The sequence below is a fragment of the Anser anser genome, assembly GCF_964211835.1.
Source record: "Anser anser genome assembly, contig: HAP1_SCAFFOLD_187, whole genome shotgun sequence".
Taxonomy (NCBI): Eukaryota; Metazoa; Chordata; class Aves; order Anseriformes; family Anatidae; genus Anser; species Anser anser.
The window spans coordinates 99,103-120,392 of NW_028154127.1; the positions used below are offsets into that span (position 1 = coordinate 99,103).

A 21,290-nucleotide genomic window follows, 5' to 3' on the forward strand; every position below is an offset into this window, starting at 1 on the left:
GCTCCTGCAGCCGCTCCAGCTCCAGCTCCAGCTCCTGCAGCCGCTCCAGTTCCAGCTCCTGCAGCTACTCCAGCTCCAGCTCCTGCAGCCACTCCAGTTCCAGCTCCTGCAGCTACTCCAGCTCCAGCTCCTGCAGCCGTTCCAGTTCCAGCTCCTGCAGCCGCTCCAGCTCCTGCAGCCGCTCCAGCTCCAGCTCCTGCAGCTACTCCAGCTCCAGCTCCTGCAGCCGCTCCAGCTCCAGCCCCTGCAGCCGCTCCAGCTCCTGCAGCTGCCCCAGCTCCTGCAGCTGCCCCAGCTCGTGCAGCTGCTCCCACTCCTGCGGCTGGGTCAGAGAAACGAGCTGTAGCAGTGCAAGTTGACCCCGCAGAGGGTATCCCAACCCCTGTGGCAGACCCTGTGTCTGGGTCAGAGAAACGAGCTGTAGCAGTGCAAGTTGACCCCGCAGAGTGTATTCCAAGCCCTGTGGCAGACCCTGTGTCTGGGTCAGAGAAACGAGCTGTAGCAGTGCAAGTTGACCCCGCAGAGGGTATTCCAACCCCTGTGGCAGACCCTGTGGCTGGGTCAGAGAAACGAGCTGTAGCAGTGCAAGTTGCCCCTGTAGACAAGGTGAAAAAATGGTATAGAGGCTCAGGTCGTTTAAAACGCAGACAGTCTTCTGCTAAGTCTGGGCGAAGTGAAGACGAGGCTGGGCCATCAAAGGTGCAGGAGACTGAAGATGAGGATGAGGATGGCGAAAAATCAACAGTAACTACCCGGACTCCATACCAGCCATCAAAGGTGCAGGAGACTGAAGATGAGGATGAGGATGTCGGAAAATCAACAGTAATTACCCGGACTCTATACCAGCGTGAGCTACGAGATGTGCGAAAAGATTTTGGTCGCTGTATAGGCGAGCAGCTTGTCACCTGGCTGCTCCGGTGCTGGGACACGGGAGCCAATTATGTGGAATTGGAGGGCAAGGAAGCCAGGCGGCTGGGATCCCTTGCTAGGGACGCATGCATTGACAAAGCAATTGGAGATGGAGCACAATCTCGCAGCCTCTGGAGGCGTCTCCTGTCAGCTGTGAAGGAAAGGTATCTCTTCAAGGAAGAACTTGTATGTTTACCAAGCAAATGGACCACCATGGAGAAGGGAATTCAGTACCTGAGGGAATTGGCCGTACGGGAAGTAATTTATAAGGACCTAGATGACGCACAAACATCCACAGATCCAGATGCAGTCCAGTGTACACCACCCATGTGGCGGAAGTTTGTACGGAGTGCCCCATCATCATATGCCAGCTCATTGGCAATACTAGCCTGGAAAACGGAGGAGAATCCCACAGTGAATGAAGTGACTAAAATACTCCGGCAGTACGAAGGAAATCTCTCCTCTTCCCTAAAGGCCTGTGTCTCAGCTGTGGAGAAACTCTCTGAAGAGGTCCACCAACTTAAAGAGAATTTATCTTCCCCTCCACCTGAACGAACCAGTGTCCACCAGCTAAAAGAGAATGCTTTAGAGAAACTTTCTGAAAAGATCCACCAACTTGAAGAAAGATTATCTTCCCCTTCACCTGAACGAACCAGTGTCCACCAGCTAAAAGAGAATGCTTTGGAGAAACTTTCTGAAAAGATCCACCAACTTGAAGAAAGATTATCTTCCCCTTCACCTGAACGAACCAGTGTCCACCAGCTAAAAGAGAATGCTTTGGAGAAACTTTCTGAAGAGATCCACCAACTTAAAGAGAGTTTATTTTTCTCCCCACCTGTACAAACCAGTGTCTCAGCTATTAGGGGTAAACGTTCATCTATGCAAGGAAGACAATATGGTGGGCACACACACCGCGCCACCCTGTGGTTTTACCTACGTGACCATGGAGAGGACATGAGAAAATGGGATGGAAAATCTACTGCGACCCTAGAGGCACGGGTACGTGAATTGCAAAGGAAAACAATTGGGAAAAAGGAGTTCTCTGAAAGGTTTGCTGCTCCAACTTCCAGCAGGCAGTCCTTTAAACACAGAAATGAAGATTCTGACCAGGACTAGAGGGGCCCTGCCTCCAGCCAGGGGGAGGAAAGGGACAATCGAGTTTATTGGACTGTGTGGATTCGATGGCCTGGCACGTCAGACGCACAGAAGTATAAGGCTTTGGTAGACACCGGTGCACAATGTACTCTAATGCCATCAAGCTATAAAGGGCCAGAGCCCATCTGTATTTATGGTGTGACGGGGGGATCCCAGCAGTTAACTGTATTGGAGGCTGAAGTGAGTCTAACCGGTAATGAGTGGCAAAAGCACCGTATTGTGACTGGCCCAGATGCTCCGTGCATCCTTGGCATAGACTATCTTAGAAGAGGATATTTCAAGGACCCAAAAGGGTTCCGCTGGGCTTTTGGCATAGCTGCTTTGGAGACAGAGGACATTAAACAGTTGTCTACCTTGCCTGGTCTCTCAGAGGACCCTTCTGTTGTGGGGTTGCTGAGGGTTGAAGAACAGCAAGTGCCGATCGCTACCACAACTGTGCACCGGCGGCAATATCGCACCAACCGAGACTCCCTGAGTCCCATCCATAAGCTAATTCGTCAACTGGAGAGCCAAGGAGTGATCAGCAAGACTCATTCACCTTTTAATAGTCCCATATGGCCAGTGCGAAAGTCTAATGGTGAGTGGAGACTAACAGTGGACTATCGTGGCCTGAACGAAGTCACGCCACCACTGAGTGCTGCAGTGCCGGACATGCTAGAACTCCAGTATGAACTGGAATCAAAGGCAGCCAAGTGGTATGCCACAATTGATATCGCTAACGCATTTTTCTCCATCCCTCTAGCAGCACAGTGCAGGCCACAGTTTGCTTTCACTTGGAGGGGAGTCCAATATACTTGGAATCGGCTGCCCCAGGGGTGGAAACACAGCCCTACCATTTGCCATGGACTGATCCAGTCTGCGCTGGAGCAGGGGGAAGCTCCTGAACACCTGCAGTACATCGATGACATCATTGTGTGGGGTGACACTGCAGAAGAAGTTTTCGAGAAAGGGAAGAAAATAGTCCAAATCCTTCTGAAGGCCGGTTTTGCCATAAAACAGAATAAAGTTAAAGGACCTGCACGAGAGATCCAGTTTTTAGGAATAAAATGGCAAGATGGACGCCGTCAAATCCCAATGGATGTGATCAACAAAATAACAGCTATGTCTCCACCAACTAGCAAAAAAGAAACACAAACTTTCCTAGGTGTCGTGGGGTTTTGGAGAATGCATATTCCAAATTACAGTCTGATTGTAAACCCGCTCTACCAAGTAACCCGTAAGAAGAATGCTTTTGAATGGGGCCCTGAGCAACGACAAGCCTTTGAACAAATTAAGCAGGAAATAGTTCATGCAGTAGCCCTCGGGCCAGTCCGAACAGGACCAGATGTAAAGAATGTGCTCTACACCGCAGCCGGAGAGAATGGTCCCACCTGGAGCCTCTGGCAGAAAGAACCTGGGGAAACTCGAGGTCGACCCCTGGGGTTTTGGAGTCGGGGATACAGAGGATCTGAAGCCCGCTATACTCCAACTGAAAAGGAGATATTGGCAGCATATGAAGGAGTTCGATCTGCTTCGGAAGTGGTCGGTACTGAAGCGCAGCTCCTCCTGGCACCCCGACTGCCGGTACTAGGCTGGATGTTCAAAGGAAGGGTCCCCTCTACGCATCATGCAACTGATGCTACATGGAGCAAGTGGGTTGCACTGATTACTCAGCGGGCTCGAATAGGAAACCCCAGTCGCCCAGGAATCTTGGAGGTGATTATGGACTGGCCAGAAGGCAAATACTTTGGGATATCACCAGAGGAGGAGGTGGTTCGTGCTGAAGAAGCCCCCCTGTACAACAAGCTACCGGAAAATGAGAAGAAATATGCCTTGTTCACTGACGGGTCCTGTCGTATTGTGGGAAAGCATCGGAGATGGAAAGCTGCTGTATGGAGTCCTACACGACGAGTTGCAGAAGCTGCTGAGGGAGAAGGTGAATCGAGTCAGTTTGCAGAAGTAAAAGCCATTCAGCTGGCTTTAGATATTGCTGAACGAGAAAAGTGGCCAGTTCTCTATCTCTATACTGATTCATGGATGGTAGCAAATGCCCTGTGGGGGTGGTTACAGCAATGGAAGCAGAACAACTGGCAGCGCAGGGGCAAGCCCATCTGGGCTGCGGCATTGTGGCAAGATATTGCTGCCCGGGTAGAGAACCTGGTTGTAAAGGTACGCCATGTAGATGCTCATGTGCCCAAGAATCGGGCTACTGAAGAACACCAAAACAACCAGCAGGTGGATCAGGCTGCTAAGATTGAAGTGGCTCAGGTGGACCTGGACTGGCAACATAAAGGTGAATTATTTATAGCCCGATGGGCCCATGACACCTCAGGCCATCAAGGTAGAGATGCAACCTACAGATGGGCTCGTGATCGAGGGGTGGACCTGACCATGGACACTATAGCACAGGTTATTCATGACTGTGAAACATGTGCTGCAATCAAGCAAGCCAAACGGTCAAAACCTCTTTGGTATGGAGGACGATGGCTGAAATATAAATATGGAGAGGCCTGGCAGATTGATTACATCACACTCCCTCAAACCCGCAACGGCAAGCGCCACGTACTTACAATGGTGGAAGCAACCACCGGATGGCTGGAAACATATCCTGTGCCCCATGCCACCGCCCGGAACACTATCCTGGGCCTTGAAAAGCAAGTCTTATGGCGACATGGCACCCCAGAGAGAATTGAGTCAGACAACGGGACTCATTTCCGAAACAACCTTATAGACACTTGGGCCAAAGAACATGGTATTGAGTGGGTGTATCACATCCCCTATCATGCACCAGCCTCTGGAAAAGTTGAACGATACAATGGACTGTTGAAGACTACACTGAAAGCAATGGGTGCTGGGACATTCAAAAATTGGGATACACATTTGGCAAAGGCCACCTGGTTAGTCAATACCAGGGGGTCTGCCAACCGAGCTGGACCTGCCCAATCAAACCTGTTACGCACTGTAGAAGGGGATAAAGTTCCTGTAGTGCACGTAAGAAACATGCTGGGTAAAACAGTCTGGGCTACTCCTGCCTCAGGAAAAGGCAAACCTATTCGTGGAATTGCTTTTGCTCAGGGACCTGGATGCACTTGGTGGGTAATGCAAAAGAATGGGGAGGTCCGGTGTGTACCTCAAGGGGATTTGATACTGGGTGAGAATAGCCCATGAGTTGAATTGTAGTATGTTAATTATTATATAATAATGTATGTCATCACTACCATGATTGCTATATATCATAGATGAAAATGGTGATTAATTAGAATGTATTGGACAGAGTGTAACCTGAGCATGACATAAATGGTATGGAATAAGGGGTGGATATCTGTCCTGGTTCCAGTTAGGACAGAGTTAAGTAGCTCATAGTAGCTGGTAGGGTGCTATGTTTTGGATTAGGATGAGAAGAGCGCTGATAACATGCTGATGTTTTAATTGTTGCAGAGCAGTGTTTACACCAGGCCAAGGACTTTTCGGCTTCTTGCTCTGTCCTGCCAGCGAGCAGGCTGGGGGTGCAGCAGGAGCTGGGAGGGGACAGACCCAGGACAGCTGACCCAAACTGGCCAAAGGGGTATTCCATACCATCTGACGTCATGCTAAACAATATATAGGGGTGGCTGGCCGGGGTGGGGGGGCCGGCTGCTCGGGAATAGGCTGGGCATCGGTCAGCGGGTGGTGAGCAATTGCATTGTGCATCACTTGTTTTCTTACACATTATTATTGTTAATACTATTACCATTATCACTATTATTATTATTATTGTTATTATTATTTTCCTGTCTTAATAAACCGTCTTTATCTCAACTCACAGGCTTCACTTTCCCGTTTCTCTCCCCCCATCCCAGAGAGGGAGGGGGGAGGGTGAGCGAACGGCTGTGTGGTGTTTAGCTGCCAGCCGGGTTAAACCACAACACACTATAATCCAAACACTGAGAAGAAACTTGAAGTCATTATTACAGATTCCAAGTAGTTATTTACTGATCCATGTTTCCTACCAGCTTTACCAAGATTTTTTTGGTATTCCTATCCAGAAGAAATGCTAATATGAACACTAATTGATTTCTGAAGATTGAAAGTGTTATTAGGCTAAATTCAATATTTTTTTTAATATTTAATCCTTATCCATACTTTTACATTTCTACATTGTGACTTAATAAGTGATGCATCTCTTACATAGAGAAACAAAGAGGTGGGTATTTATCGCTGTGAAGAAGGGAGCATCAGCCGCTCTCCTCTTCCTCATTACTTTAAGCTACTGCAGTGCATTTTCTTGTAATACAGTTACACAACTGTCGCAGACCCCTGTCCAATAAAAAATACTACACTTATCCTCAATAAGGTAAAAAATAACATGCACATTGTGAAAACAAAATGTATTCACTTAACAGAAAATTTTCAATAACACAATAACTGTAAAAGTAATGATATTTGGATTTATGTCTGGTAAATTTTGCTTTCGAATGAAAAAAATATTTTGACAAACTAAAATAATCTAAATGCCTTAGCTCTTTTGCTCTTTCTCTATTTCTCCCTTTTTCTCTCTCTTTTTTTTTTTAATCAAAGACACTTAGTTCACTTGTTTTGTTTCTGGCTGGAAGGCAATGAACTATTTCTTTTCACAACCTGGAAAAATAATATAATAATAACTATATATAATAATAGAACTATAGCCAAGTACTTCAGTTTCAAGCAGCCAGCATTTGGTAGCATGCTATGAATAACATTTAACCAGTTGAAAGTATTCAGGGACTTTGGGACTGAGACAGTTTTTATTAATTCCTTGTGCTCATTAACAGCTCTTCTTAGCTAATCATATCACATCTGGCTTGGCACAGAATTAACACAAACCATACCTAGATAAAAAACCAAAGGTTATGATGCCCTTTCATGTTGGGAAAACAAAACAAAAAACCTTTGGTTGAGAAAGCCATTTTTCTTCAAACAGAAAATGTAGTGCACACATTAGGGGACAAGTTCCTGTTTTGTGAACTTTCCCTGCCCATCAGTTCAAACATCAGAGAAACGTGATACTGCAATACACTGAGATTCCATCAAAGGCCACCTAAAGCAATCACCACCAGTACTATTATCATCCTATGCAAAACTGCATCAAACTGTAGATGAAACATGCCGTGTATTCTTTAAAACAATAGTAGAAATGTTTAGTACATACCAAATTATTATTGTTCTTTCTCAAATGTTTGCTTTCTCTTATAATTGCTACTTCCCAAATCATCTGCCATAAAAAAACATCAGGTTCATGGGACAGACAAAGGGAAGATGTTACCCTAGTGTTTCTGCAGGAATGTTTTCTAGAATATTTTAAATTCTTTGTAAGTCGCTGATAGATCTGATTTGCTTATGACTATTAGGTGTGTGTATGTTGGCAGTCATGAAGTGGGCTGGCAGGAGCCTCGTGCAGGCCAACAAAGAGAAGGGCAGAGTCCTGCCCCTGGCGGGGAGCAGCCCCAGGCACCAGGGCGTGCACCCTGATGGAGAGCAGCTTGACAGAAAGGGCTTGGGGTCCTGCTGGACACTGCACTGGGCAGGAGCCAGCAACATGCCTTGTTACTAAGAAGGCTGATGGCATTCTGGGCTGAATTAGGCCAAGTATCCCTAGCAGGCTGAGAGAGCTATCCTTCCCCTCTACTCTGCACTGGTGAGGCTGCACCTGGAGCACTGGGTCCAGCTCTGGGCTCCCCAGTGCAAGACAGACCTAAACGTACTGGGAAGACTCCAACAGAGGGACACCGAGGTGATCAAGGGAAGGGAAGAGAGGCTGTGAGAGCTGAGACTGCTCAGCCTGGAGAAGGGGAGGCTCAGGGGGATCTCATCAGTGTCCTTCAATACCTGAAGGGAGGGTGGAACAGGACAGAGCCAGGCTCGTGTCAGTGGTGCCCAGGGACAGGACAAGAGGCAGCGGGCACAAACTGGAGCACAAGAGGTTCCCTCTGAATATCAGACAGCACTTTTGTGCTGTGTGGGAGCACTGGCACAGGTTGCCCAGAGAGATTGTGGGGTCTCCCTCCTTGGAGATACTCAAAAGCCTGGACATGGTCCTGAGCAACCTGCTCTAGGTGGCCCTGCTTGAGGGGGAAAGGACCAGATGACCTCCAGAGGCCCCTTCCAACCTTAAGCATTCTGTGATTCTATGAATGCTTGCAAGAGTTCAAAGTACATGTCAGGTATGTGGATATTCACTTCTTGCTGGTGTTCTCTGAACAGTGAAACACAATCATTGTGAGTCATTATCAACTGAAAGCACAAAGATGGAAACTGGCATTAAAATTTGAGCGTGGTCAACACAAAGAACACACCTTCACAACCAATAACAGATCTTGAGGCTGTATGGAAGCTTATAATTCCTGCCACATTGTCACTTGCCAGAATAATCACTGTGACAGTGTCAAAACTGGGCAAAATTCGACTCCCTCCTTCAGTATGGACCAGGCTGATTTCAATACTTTCATCATCCTCTGGCTCTGGATCATCTATAATGGGCAGCGTGACCATCATCTTTGTTTCACCTACAAGGAGAAGAACGTATACAACCGTGTGTCCACTTGGAAACCACCTTGTAAAAAGACTCAATCATCTCATTTTGAAAATAATTAAATACATAAAATATATTAAAATTGCATGAAACAAACTTATTTACCTTTCTGGAAGTCAGTGAATGTCATTATGAAATTTTATCTAATTACTATTGATCAGTCACATTAAGCCAATAAAACGATCACATCATTAAATATACTATGTAGAAATTAATTATATAGGAATTATTTCGGAGTGCCTAGAATTCTTTATTTTCATTACAAATTCTATGACTTTAAAATTTAACTTAGAAAAGGGGAATATCATTCTTGAAAAAAAAATAAATTGCCAGGTGCTAAGCTCTCCGATGAACCATTTACACAAGGGTGTACATTCAATATGAGTACATTTACTGAGCCAGGGAATGCATTGAAATGGGATGACATTTTGTTAGTTCCTTGCCTTTGGGACTATCAAAGAATAATAATGTAAGCAGCAAACACCGTTAATCTCTAGTCGCTATATATCCATTAAAATTTACAACACAATCCTGTTGTTCAGTGCGTGTGCATAACCCAGCTGTGTTTTTTGATCATTAGAATATCAATTTACAGAATACATATGTATTTCCTGCTAGATTGTCTTTCAAAATACTTCAAAATCAGTTTTTACTAAACTTATAACTGGTAATGTAATTACATGTCAGCCTCACAATCATTGCCAGCAGCCATGCCTTACTATTCAGATGATTTATCAAGCTAGCACACTAGAATCTTTACTACGCACCTGGAAATTGCTTTCAAAATATCAGTTCGATTAACTCAGACTTTGAAAAAATAAAATACAGCATAAAATACAGCATGCTGCATGGTACTTAAGTAATGTCTGAGAGGGACTTGTTTGTCCTGTTTGCAATTCTTTTAAATATGTTCTGTTATGTTACGTTTAAATATGTTTTGTTATGTTACAATATGATCTCAGAATTTAAAGAGATGTCATGAAAAATTAGTACTGTAGTGACCGAGGGCTAACAAAAGACCACTTAGGCCTGATTCTCATTTCCATTATCCTTGCTGTAACAACTATCTTCGACTTTATTAATCCTTACTTATGTGGTAAAGGAAATCTTTATAGTGCAATATTTATACTGCAATATTTCTTTAATAAAAACCCTTAGGTATTTATTGTGCTTAGATATTTCATTGTGCTTTGCTACCACTGTGTGTGTTCTGCAAGATAATGCTACATGCTAATGAACAACCATACTCTTTTGCACGTGTATCCTTAGCATTCAGGAAAATTTAGCCTAAGAAGAAGATATCAGTTGTCAAAACATCCACAGTATCGTGTACTTGTCACGTTCTTTTTTCTTTTTCTTAGTTTTACAAAACAGAAGCCAAAACGAGAGCTTGTCTCACCTTCAGCAAACACCAGAGTCTCACCGACACCTATAAAATCCAAGTTTGGAGTAGCAGTCCCACCAATGACACGCCATTCCACTGTCACTTGTCCCAGGCTGCCTTCTGTTCTGTGTATCATTAGCTGCACGTTGGTCTGAGGACGTTCCTCTACTTCAACATACAGACCTTTCTCTGTTGCATTGGGACTTACACTGTAGATCTTAAACACTCCAAATGCGTCTCCATTCATCATTATGATAACTGTGGAGGTATTTGGCTGTCCTATGGTTGGTTGGTTTTTTGAGCTGGCTGAGACGTTCATCAGTTCTGCTTTCAAAAGGGTTATAGTGAATCTCTCATCCAGTTCTGGCAGGCTGTCAGGCAGTATGGTAACTGTTAGATTTGCAGACTCTTCCCCTTCCTGCATTATGGCCCACTGTCTTGTAACAGGTTCATAATCACTGCCAGCGATGGCTTGTGTGCTGAAGAGGGCGAATGCACTGGTAACGTTTTTCTTGTAGGTCCGGAACCCTGAAGTGTTGTTAGTTAATGGGCTGATATCTGACGTCAGCCAAAGGCAGAGAGGAATCCCTGAGGCACTGGAAAATGTAAAGGCTGAACATGCTTGTTCTTTTAGGCACTGAGCTGCACAGGAATACACAGGGTCACTTGCTGCTGACACATTCACTCTGGTCTTGGATGGTTTGTCAGGAATTCCTTGTACAGGAGGCTCGTAGTAGGCCAGGATATCCTGACCTTGCTCCACAGCAAGAGCTACAACGTCAGTCTCAGAAGTGCTGTAGAAAATCTGCAGCTGACCAAATCTTCCCTCACTAAAAGACATTATAATAAAATAAAGTTCTGTTAGTTGACAAAGGATGTCTAATATTCTACATGTTTCTGGGTTAATAATAGAAGTGAACAAAATCAACTGACCCTTTCTGAATTGCTGAAAAATTCCAAATAACACATCAAAATGCATTCCCTTTGAAACTAGTACCAGAATAACTGAGTTATCTTATTTTTTTGTGGATAGCAAGTTTGATTATTTATAGCTTAGGTAGTAGTCTGTTAAGAATGCATATTTGTAAACATTTGGTTCTAGGAGTTAACTTAGTCTTCTTCAGGACTTGGCAGCTCTCCTTACTTGCAAGGAAGAAAAAGCCGGTGACACCCAGACTTATCATCCTTCCTCTAGGATCACATGCATAAAACCTGTTTTCCTTCTCTTATTTTCATCCTGTAAGGGCTGGCCATTTTGTCCTCCTGTTCAAATCACAGGAACAGGCTACCATGCAGGTTTAAATGATTTGATGATTAAACGGACAAAATGAATAGTACACTGTGTACGCTGAGTTTACATTGCCAATGTAAACTCAGCGTATTCAATGTATACTACTGTATACAATGTATACAATGTATACTACATGTATACAAATGTATACAAATGTATACAAAGTATACAATGTATACTACAAAGTATTCAATGTATACTACGTTTAAGTAATTTATGTAATACACAGACATCTACTTCAAAAACAATGTGTTTGAAATGAAAATACATTGAGATGGCAGATCAAAGAATTGATGCACATATTTTTATGAGAGGAGCATGAAATTTGACATTATAGTGAAAACAAAAGTGAAGAATAAATAGTAATTACAAATAAAGCAAACATTATACAAACCTTCGCCTGACTGTTATGTTTGCCAGCAAATTTCTTTCTAGTGGCTCCTGAACTCGATATAAGGATTGATGAAAGAAAACTGTGCCATAAGGATTATCATTGGCAGGTATTATAATACTTGCCACGCCATCTAACCCAATAGCACCACCATTGGAGGCCTGAGTTAATTCTACACGGACAATCTCAAAGAGAAGAAAAGAAAAAGAAGTAATGCAGCTAGACAATTTGTGGTTTTTCTAACAATAATTACAAGCAAAGTATAACATGAAATTATAGCACCTTCCTGCCGGAACATTTCTTGTTTTCCATCATACATATTTCTAGAACAAGTCAAAATTAATACCATCTTCAAGGAAGATGTAAGTGCTTGACTTACTTCTTCTATTTCTGGAACATCATCAGCCAGGATTTCCAATAGTAGCATCTGAAAGGCTTCCCCAGGGGCAAAAGTAATATTGCCTGAGGCAACCTGCAAGTCCTCATCAGCAGGGTGTCCACCAATGGTAGCAACCCACTCAACAGTAACGTTACCAAGTGTCCCAGCATTGCGGATTACTGGCAGATTTATGGGTACTGATCCAGATTCAGGCTCCTCCACAGTAAATTCGGTCATCTGGAACACTGAAGTGCAGCACAAAGAGGTGTATTTCATTAACAGTAATATTTAAAATAAAAACACCATCCTAGTTACTGAATTATATATTTTATTTCACTTGATTGCATTCATTTGCACAATTAAAAAAATGTTAATCAGGTTTAAACTTCAAATTGAACTTTCAGTATCATTTTATCTGCAAATAAAATTGGCATGAAAATTCAGCCCCCACCCAAGAGTTTATTCCAACGTATCCATTGTTCAAGGCTAGCCATGATCTAAGTTTTTAGAAGACGGTCAGAAGGTAATTTTTCCCAGTGAGGAAATTTTTTATCATTTTTTATGTCACGTATGGAAAAAATGTGTCAACATATTCCATCTAAATTGTTTCAAATATAAGTCTTTCTTGTATAAAATCTTTAGTTGTTAAGAATGAAGTTAATGAATTATCCATGTGGAATTATTTACTTTTGTCAATTTCCTTTACATTTTGCTGATAAAATGGAATAACTGAAATAAAGTAGGGTACTAAAGGGAGAAAGAGTAAGTCAAATAAAATGGCTGGAAAACATACACCAGAAATACTGAAATAGAAAAAATAAATAGAAAAGATAAATTTCTAAAATGTCATTAAATTTTTGAAATTACCATTTTTTTCTCAAAACCTGTGTAATGAAACTATTTTTGGAAAGTGTCCACAATCCATTTTACTGATAATGATAGAAAGAAGAAAAACTACAATAACTAACAACCAGAACATACAAGAATGCAATTTAAGTCATATTTGTACTTTCCAATTTCCCCAGATATTTAAACCTGCTTTGCCTGATTATTTTGTAAAACAATGACACTGCACTATCTAAACAGGTTTTGGCATGTAAACTTAAGCTTCAAGCTATTGCAGAAATGCAACATTTGGAATAGATAAAAAAATACAAATTAAATTAAAATCCATCCCCATTAGGAGACTCCAAAATCCACCTTCGTCTCACAAAATCTTGATATATAAGTTGACTGAATGCTTCAATTTCGCTATATAAGGGCACCATTTGCCCTTACTTACACGTTTTAATTTAGTTTATCTTATTTTGTCCTTTACTGTGTTCATCCAGACTTCCCTTTTTGTATTCTGAAAATTTTTATTCCATTGCCCAGTAATAACTCACCCACAAATCAGCAGATTGCTACTGGACAAGAGAAAATATGCAAATAAGACTCATTTACCAAAGGATCCAAACGGGTCATCAGAAGCCTCAATGGTTATGACTGCCCTCGTCAAAGATCCAAGCAAGGCTCCTCCTGTCGTTTGATTCAGCAGCTGAACATAAAAGGACTCCTCAACTTCAGGATTGATATCATTAATTATATAAATTGGCACAGCTTTACTTGTTTCTCCTTCTAGTAAGACAACATCTGATGAGGCTACACTGTAGTCCTCACCTAGATTTGTACATGAAAAAATAACAAAACAATCAAAACACAGAAGAATATTAAGGCATTCTGGTTCATTATGAAACATCACTAATGTTTATCAGCACTAATATTTATCTGTTCTTTTTGCATTCCCTTGTGTTCATATGTTGGTGTGTTTTTTTGTGTTTTTTTTTTTCTTTATCTTCATACCCAGAAAATACAATTGTTTATTTCCTAGTGCCTTTTAGATATCTGGATGGATGAAAATAAATCTCATCTTGGCCAAAACAGAGTTTACACTGTCAGTCCAAGAAGCAATTACAAAAGGTCCATTATTATCTTCCATTGAGAAGATCACACAACTGTGACATTTCTATATTTGATTTCTGATAGTTGTCTGGCTTTCCAAGAGATAAAATGAAACAGAAGTACCTTTTTCAAAGGAGATTTTACTAAAGGACATAAGGTCACTCCTTCCCTCGTGGAGCTTTTCAGGGATCACCTGAGAGCTTTACCTTTCATTTGCAAAGTAAAAGTCTTCTTGAATTGTGCTTAACATTTGTCTGTTTCACAGAGGAGTCACCAGCTCTCAATTTCCCTCCAAGAAACTCAAATAAGCCATGTATGGTAGGTTGAAATATGTACAAAGGACTAAGTACTAGCTATATATACTACTACAGGATTTTTTATTTTATTTTATTTTTTTGAGAAAGTGAGTGGCCACCAGGGAAACAAACAGCCAATTCCTTTCCTTAGTTTTCTTGCTAGATTCTTCAGTGATGATATCTCTGAGTTTTTTTAAATTTGATGTAAGGTCTCTTCTATAGGACCTGAATTCCTGTCTCCTAAGTACACTCAGTAAGTATCTCACACTTTGGTATTTTTTCTACTTGTTTTACTAGACTGCATTCAATACACACTTGCTTGCTTTGGTTACTCGAAGCATACAGTATGCTCTTTCTGGTTTAACACAGAATGTGTATTTCTGCTATTTTGATTTCTTACCAGCTGTTGCAGTTATTGGCATAGCTTTGAATTTCACAGAAACATCTGCAAAAATTCCCCCAGTTCTGGTCACGTTAATGATTGGTCCAACATAATTTTCAGCAACTCGCACAGCTGAAGCTGAAAGCTGAAGTGTTCCAAAAGCATCATCATTGGCATTGATAATTACATGAGCTATAGTCTCACCCACTGATCCAAGACGAGGAGAATTTACAACTGAAATATAAAAAAAACCTCTTAGAGCAAGCCTGAAATGCCTCCTATATATGGCTATACTGTTCATATACATACACCTGAGTTTAGTGGATGGCCACTACTAGCTTTCAATAAAATTTTCATTTTAGATTTGGACAAAATATAACTACAAACTGCACAAGCATATTTTTGATGTTTGAATTATATTATGTCAGAAAATCCACATTCTTACTAACTTATTATTCTACCCTGCTGTGGAGCATACAAAACACCAGTTCTTTGAAGAGGTGAGGTACTAGCAAAATTACTTACTTATTTGTCCATAGGACAATAGAATTTTACACTAGCAATGATGAACTATAAGTAACCTTTCAGTTTCCCAGTAGAATTTTTTGTAGTGTTTCCCTTAAAAATCAAGATTAATGTGGGAGAGTCATGGGGGAGAGGGAAGGGAAATTAGGCATGCCAAGAAGCTCTTAAGCATAAATAAGGCTGTAATGACCTGAATTTATCTGATCGGGCAAACATCCTCTACGCTAAAAAGCCAGCATGAAGCTGCAATTCTACACCACTTAATGTTTAAAAGGCTTTTTTCGCTTTCAGTAAGTGCAACTAGCTTATTTCCTATCATTGTGCTTTACAGAAACAACAGGTGAGCAGGTATTAGCACACAAAACCAATACAGTAATACAGTTGGCCTAAAACACCTGGGATAAAGCAGATGCAGAAGGGAGAAAGAAATGTCCACCCCTGACAAAATTTTGTGGTAAAGGAAATATATGCTGACACACAGAATCTTCATACTTAATGTGAGATACTCTGACATATAACTTACAGGATTCTTAACTATACAGAGTTAGGCAGAGGTAAAATTTTACTGTAATTTCAATTGCTGCATTTTATCCTATTAAATATAAATATTAGCCTACATATTTAAGCTTTGGGTTTACATATGAAAGACACTTACTTGGCCGATCCTGTACTTTGTCGATCAAAACAGTATTGTTTAGCTCCACAAAAACAGATTCTGACCTCTCAGGATCATAATCATCCAAAATAGGCAAAGATATTGTGGCTTCGCTTTCATTGGCTGCGAAGATCACATAACCAGTAATGGGTATATAATCTTCTCCTTGTATTGCTCTAACAACATCAGGTGGAAGAAAGGGTGACTTTTCATCATCACCTAAAGTTCTGTATGTAACCACTACTGTACCAAGAAGACCACCAAGCCTTACTATTGTCAGGGAGATATTTTTTGTTTCTTCCTCAACTTTTATTGGTCTGTTTCTCTCAGAAAAGATGAACAGTCCATATGGATCATCATTAGCTAAAACTGTTAATGTTGCATTAGTGTGATTTCCAAGACGACCACTGGACACATTGATGATCAAAACTGAAAACACCTGATCCAGTTCAGGCACGTTGTCAGGAGAAACTTGTATGGTAATATTTGCTCTCACTTGGCCAACATCAAATGTTACATTCCCATATGCAGAGACCAGGTCTTCTGTAAGATCACAGACTATGACCCAATACAGAGTCACCTCAGACAGGGCCCCATGAGTTCTCACAACCTAAGTGGAAAACACAAAGATTTATGTATTTCTTTGTACTATAAGAAAGAAGAACATAAAAGTGTAAAATGGCATACAGCAAAGTCACAGAATCACAGAATATCCTGAGTTACAAAAGATCCACAGGGATTATCAGGTCCAACACCTGACTCCACACAGGACCACCCAAAATCAAATCGCATGTCTGACAGAGTAGTCCAAATGCTTCTTGAACTCTGGCAGCTCAGTGCTGTGACCATGTCCCTGGGGAGCCTGTCCCAGTGCCCGACCACCTCTGGGTGCAGAACCTTTCCCTAACCCCCAGCCTGACCCTCCCCTGTCCCAGCCCCGTGCCGTTCCCTCGGGTCCTGTCGCTGTCCCCAGAGAGCAGAGCTCAGCGCCTGCCCCTCCGCTCCCCTCGTGAGGGAGCTGCAGGCCGCCATGAGACCTCCCCTCGGCCTGCTCTGCTCTGGGCTGAACAAACCCAGGGACCTCAGCCGCTCCTCATACTTCTTGCCCTCTAGACCCTTCACCACCATAGTAGCCCTCCTTTGGATGCTCTCTAATAGTTTATGTCCTTCATATATTGTAGCACACACAGTGCTAGAGGTGAGGCTTCACCAGCACAGAGCAGAGCAGGACAATCCCTTCCCTTGACCATCCAGCATTGCTGTGCCTTATGCTCCAGAACACAGTTGACGATTTTGGCTGCTAAGGCACACTGCTGGTTCATATTTCTCTTGCTGTCAAGCAAAACCCCCAGATCCCTTTCCATGGGGCTGCTCTTCAGCCTCTTGTCCCCAGGCCTGTCCGTACAGCCAGCATTGCCCCTTGCCAGGTGCAGAATCCAGCACTTCCTCGTTTAACTTAATTCCAGTCAACTGTGACCTCTCCAGACTCCAAGACTATTGAAAAATTATTGAGAGAGGTCTTGCAATGACATCAGCCAGCTCTTTCTGTACTTTGGGATTAATCCCACTGGACCCCATAGACTTATATGCATCCAGCTGGAGCAGCAAATCCTGCACAAGTTCAAAGTTGGCTGGGAGTTTATCATCATCACAGTCCTGAAATTCAGAGCTTTGGGTGTCCCCGAGCCCATCATTGGTGTTAAAGACAGAGGCAAAGAAGGCATTAACCTCTGCTTTATTGGCGTACTTATTTGTGAGGTTACCAACCTCAACAAGTAATGGATCAATGTTTTCTCTGCTCCTCCTTTTGCTGTTAGCATCCTTTAAAAAAAGCACTTTTTGTTGTCCCCACAGTACTGGCCAGCTTCAACTCTGAGTGAACATCACCTCTGTAGTCCTTGTTCAACTGACCTTGCTTCCAATGCCCACAGATTTTCCTTTTTCGCCTAAATTCTAGAATAAGATCCCTGCTCAGCCAAGCTGGCCTTCTGCCCAGCTTGCTCAACTTCTGACTCTTTGGAATTGCCTGTTCCTGTGCTCTTAAGAGGTGTTACTTAACTAACCAGCACTGATGGACTCCAATACCTTCAAAAGCAGGTTCCAAGGGGACCTCACAAACTAGTTCACTGAGTAGTCTGAAGTCTGCTGTCTCCATAGCTAGGGCTGAACTTTTGCTGGCAGTTTTCCTCCTATTACCAAAGATTTTAAACTCAGCCATCTCATGGTCACTATGGCCAGGACAGCCTCCAATCACCACTTCACCCACAAGACCCTCACTGTTTACAAGCAACAAATCTGGAGGGCACCTTTCTTAGTCAGCTTCCAGAGTAACTGTACCAACAAGTTATTGTTAACGTGCCTCAGGAATTTCCAGTACCTGTTTGTATTGGCTGTATGGTATTCCCAGCTAACATCTGGGAAGTTGAAGTCACCCACAGGGACAAGGGCAGATGACCTAGAGATATCCCTTAGTTCATTATAGAATAATTTGGCAATGTTGTCCTCCTGGCTGGGTGGTCTATAGCAGACTCCCACAACAACTTCATCTTATTGTTATAACTTATTTCCATGTCCCTTAATCCTTACCCGGAGGATCTTAAGCATGTCATTGCCAACTGCAAGCTGCACACAATCCAGCCCCTCCATTATATACAGTGCAAAGTCATTGACATGATGAGTTAAAAATAAACTAATTTTAAAAACAGTGTAATCTTTATCATCTTAGCTTTGCTGTATTTGTTGTGTCATCAGCACTTACTTTAAAATATTCATACCTCAAATGTAAACAAGTAGAAGTAAATTTAAACTTATATAAAACATTTTAGTTTTAAGCTGAAAGATACACTTTAGAAAGTGAAGTATAAAATGTCAAGACAAATGTACATGATAAAGTTAAGTTAAAATGCTGTAGACCTATTATAAAAATATTGCAGAATGCTCTGTAAAATAGACATAAAAGAGGATTGCATAGCAATATGAGACCCAAAACTTTCTAACCTGCAACATAATATTGCTATCTCCATCTTCAGGCTCAGTTCCATTTACCGAGAGTGACTCAGTACTGAACTCAAAGACGCCATGAGCATCATCAGAAGCCTCAATAGTCACAACGATGTGGGATGCAATTCCCAAGCTGGCTGTAAGTGCAAGTGCCAAAATGAGTTATTTTTTTATACCATCTTTTCTTAAAAGCTAAGGAAGTTTGTTACAAAAAGCACACAGAAAAGCATAACTGGAATATTTCTGCTGTTTTGCATTTTGTGGTGTGTTTTTTTTTTGTTTTAAATGTGGAATAATTATCCACATGGATAAGGAACTCACTTTCAATAATGCAGTCCTGGCAGCCCTTCTATGGAACAACACTCCAAAGCAACATATAAAATGCAAATATTTTAAGAGAGGATCAAAAATAAAATTACTTGTCTAATTAAGGAAAATGAACTAGAATTTAGGGTAGGGGAGAGTTACGTGGTAAAACACAGTGTAAGCAGTGCAGACAGGACAAAAGCAGGTACTATTTTAACTGAAGCTGGAACAAAGAAAAAGCTAGTCCAGGAAATTCTACTACTGTAATGATCATCTTGTGTGAGATAACTTGCTGCTTAGAAAGAGAAAGAGCCTGGCATTTTAAAAAAAATCTGGAAACACAGAAGAGGAAACAACACTTCCCAGGAAGTTCCAAAAAGTGGTTAAACCACAGACTTACTCTCAGGTTCAAACTGAACTCCTTTGTATTTTCAAATAAAACAGAAAATCAGGCTGTCACTGTGGAATAAATTATTTGATTTCGATAATGGGTGCTAACACAATATTTTCAGGTCTCTAGGGTTTAATTCAAAATCCGCCATCATTAGCGTTTCCCTCATAGTAGGTGCTTTTGTTTTCATCTTATTTCTGCATATTGTATGTTTTTAATTTTCTCAAGATTAAATTATCTTTGTTTTCTGTATGTTGTGACAAAAATAGACTTCAAAAATGAAAAATAATCAAAGCATTCTTTTAGAAAAAAAAGAGCTAACACCACTTTTTATTAAGAGTATTTTTGAGATGCAGAGATCAAAGCATAAAGCAAGTGGCAAAAGAAAGTATCAAAACACACAGTCAGGTAATTTTTAAATTACCTTAAATTTAAAAAGTTTCTCTCCTCTTTGCTCTCCAGAAAATTTTACAAAATTTACAAACAAAGCTAATTTTTCTAACTACTTCTGGAATAACTACATTGTGTTCTATAAAAATACAGCTTTGAAGATAGAGAAGCTGTTATTTTCTGTATTACGGTTAGTATTGACTGTTGTTGAAATTAAGCCTTTTTTAAAATGGGAAAGAATGTTTTGACAGGACTCTATGATATATCTCAAACCACAAGCAAAATAACACTATGATAAACTGTGTCAGTAGTGTAGTTCATGAGGGATATTACAGTTAGCATAAAGAAATAAAGATTAATCCAAAATGCTTACCATGCTGATGGACAGTTGGAAGGAAGAAATCCATGTTCCCATCACCACTACCACTGCCATCATTTCTAAAGAGCTCAGCAACTTTAAGATGACAGACATACAGATATATACACATATATACATTTATAAATCAGAGCGCAAGCAAAGAGAAATTTAAACTATTCTGGACAACAGGAAAAAAAGAGGGAAGCACTCTAGGAAGGTATCAACTTTGCTTCTGAAAGTGTACAGGAGTTCTAATAAAGACTGAAATATTTACATATGCCACCTCTTACTTAATTTATGACATTGGAAATAGCAATGGGAAGTCAGAATGAAAGAAAACACATACACATAGTTTATCTTTCCTCTCTTTCCCTCTTTGTGTCCCCATTTTGTATTTCCCCTTTCTCACTCCTAACTGAGGCTTGTCATGGAGGAATCTAAATTGAAAAAAAAAAAAAAAAAAAAGGTAGGGGAGACGATAAAGTCCCTCAAGCTCCTTATTCTAATATTTTCTCACAAAGTGAAAATGTTGGGAAAATCTGCAGAAAACTTAACTAATGGGGACTTCATAAGCTTTGTGTTTGTGTTGGAAAGGCCAAAAAGAAGGCTCATTTTAAAAAGGCTATATAGTTACTGGATTACTAAAGTTAGTTGTAAATTTTCTGTCACAACAATTTGAAAGAGAAAAGTTTGACTCCTTTTAACAAAACAACTATTCAACCAAAAAGACAAAATACGTGAAAAGTCTCAAGACTTTACCAAAAGAATCACTGAGACCATGTTGCACCATAGACACATACAATCATAGCAGAGAGCTGGATTAATTCAAGGAAATCTGATACATCCTCCCAGAAGGGACCACACTTGCAATTTCTGAATTGTTTAAAAAAATAACATCAGTTTAAAAAAAAAAAATCAATTTATGGCTGTCAGTGTTTCTAATTACTTTTCCCTCCAACAAGCTTTACAATCTCCGTTAAAATTTTTCTCAAATGGAAAAAAAAATCTGTA

The 21,290-nt window shown here is 41.2% G+C and overlaps 1 pseudogene across 1 annotated transcript in view; it reads right to left on the reverse strand.

Annotated features, from left to right (window-relative positions):
• Nucleotides 1–21,290, reverse strand: part of LOC310890758 (adhesion G-protein coupled receptor V1-like) — a 90,194-nt pseudogene that overhangs the window by 27,146 nt on the left and 41,758 nt on the right. Inside the window, exons 24-32 of the transcript in view lie at nucleotides 20,295–20,375; nucleotides 18,832–18,971; nucleotides 15,835–16,444; nucleotides 14,673–14,888; nucleotides 13,479–13,694; nucleotides 12,036–12,280; nucleotides 11,660–11,841; nucleotides 9,990–10,804; nucleotides 8,355–8,564 (exon numbers count right to left, since the gene is read on the reverse strand). The product of the transcript in view is annotated as an adhesion G-protein coupled receptor V1-like (transcript). The remainder of the gene's footprint in view (nucleotides 1–8,354; nucleotides 8,565–9,989; nucleotides 10,805–11,659; nucleotides 11,842–12,035; nucleotides 12,281–13,478; nucleotides 13,695–14,672; nucleotides 14,889–15,834; nucleotides 16,445–18,831; nucleotides 18,972–20,294; nucleotides 20,376–21,290) is intronic.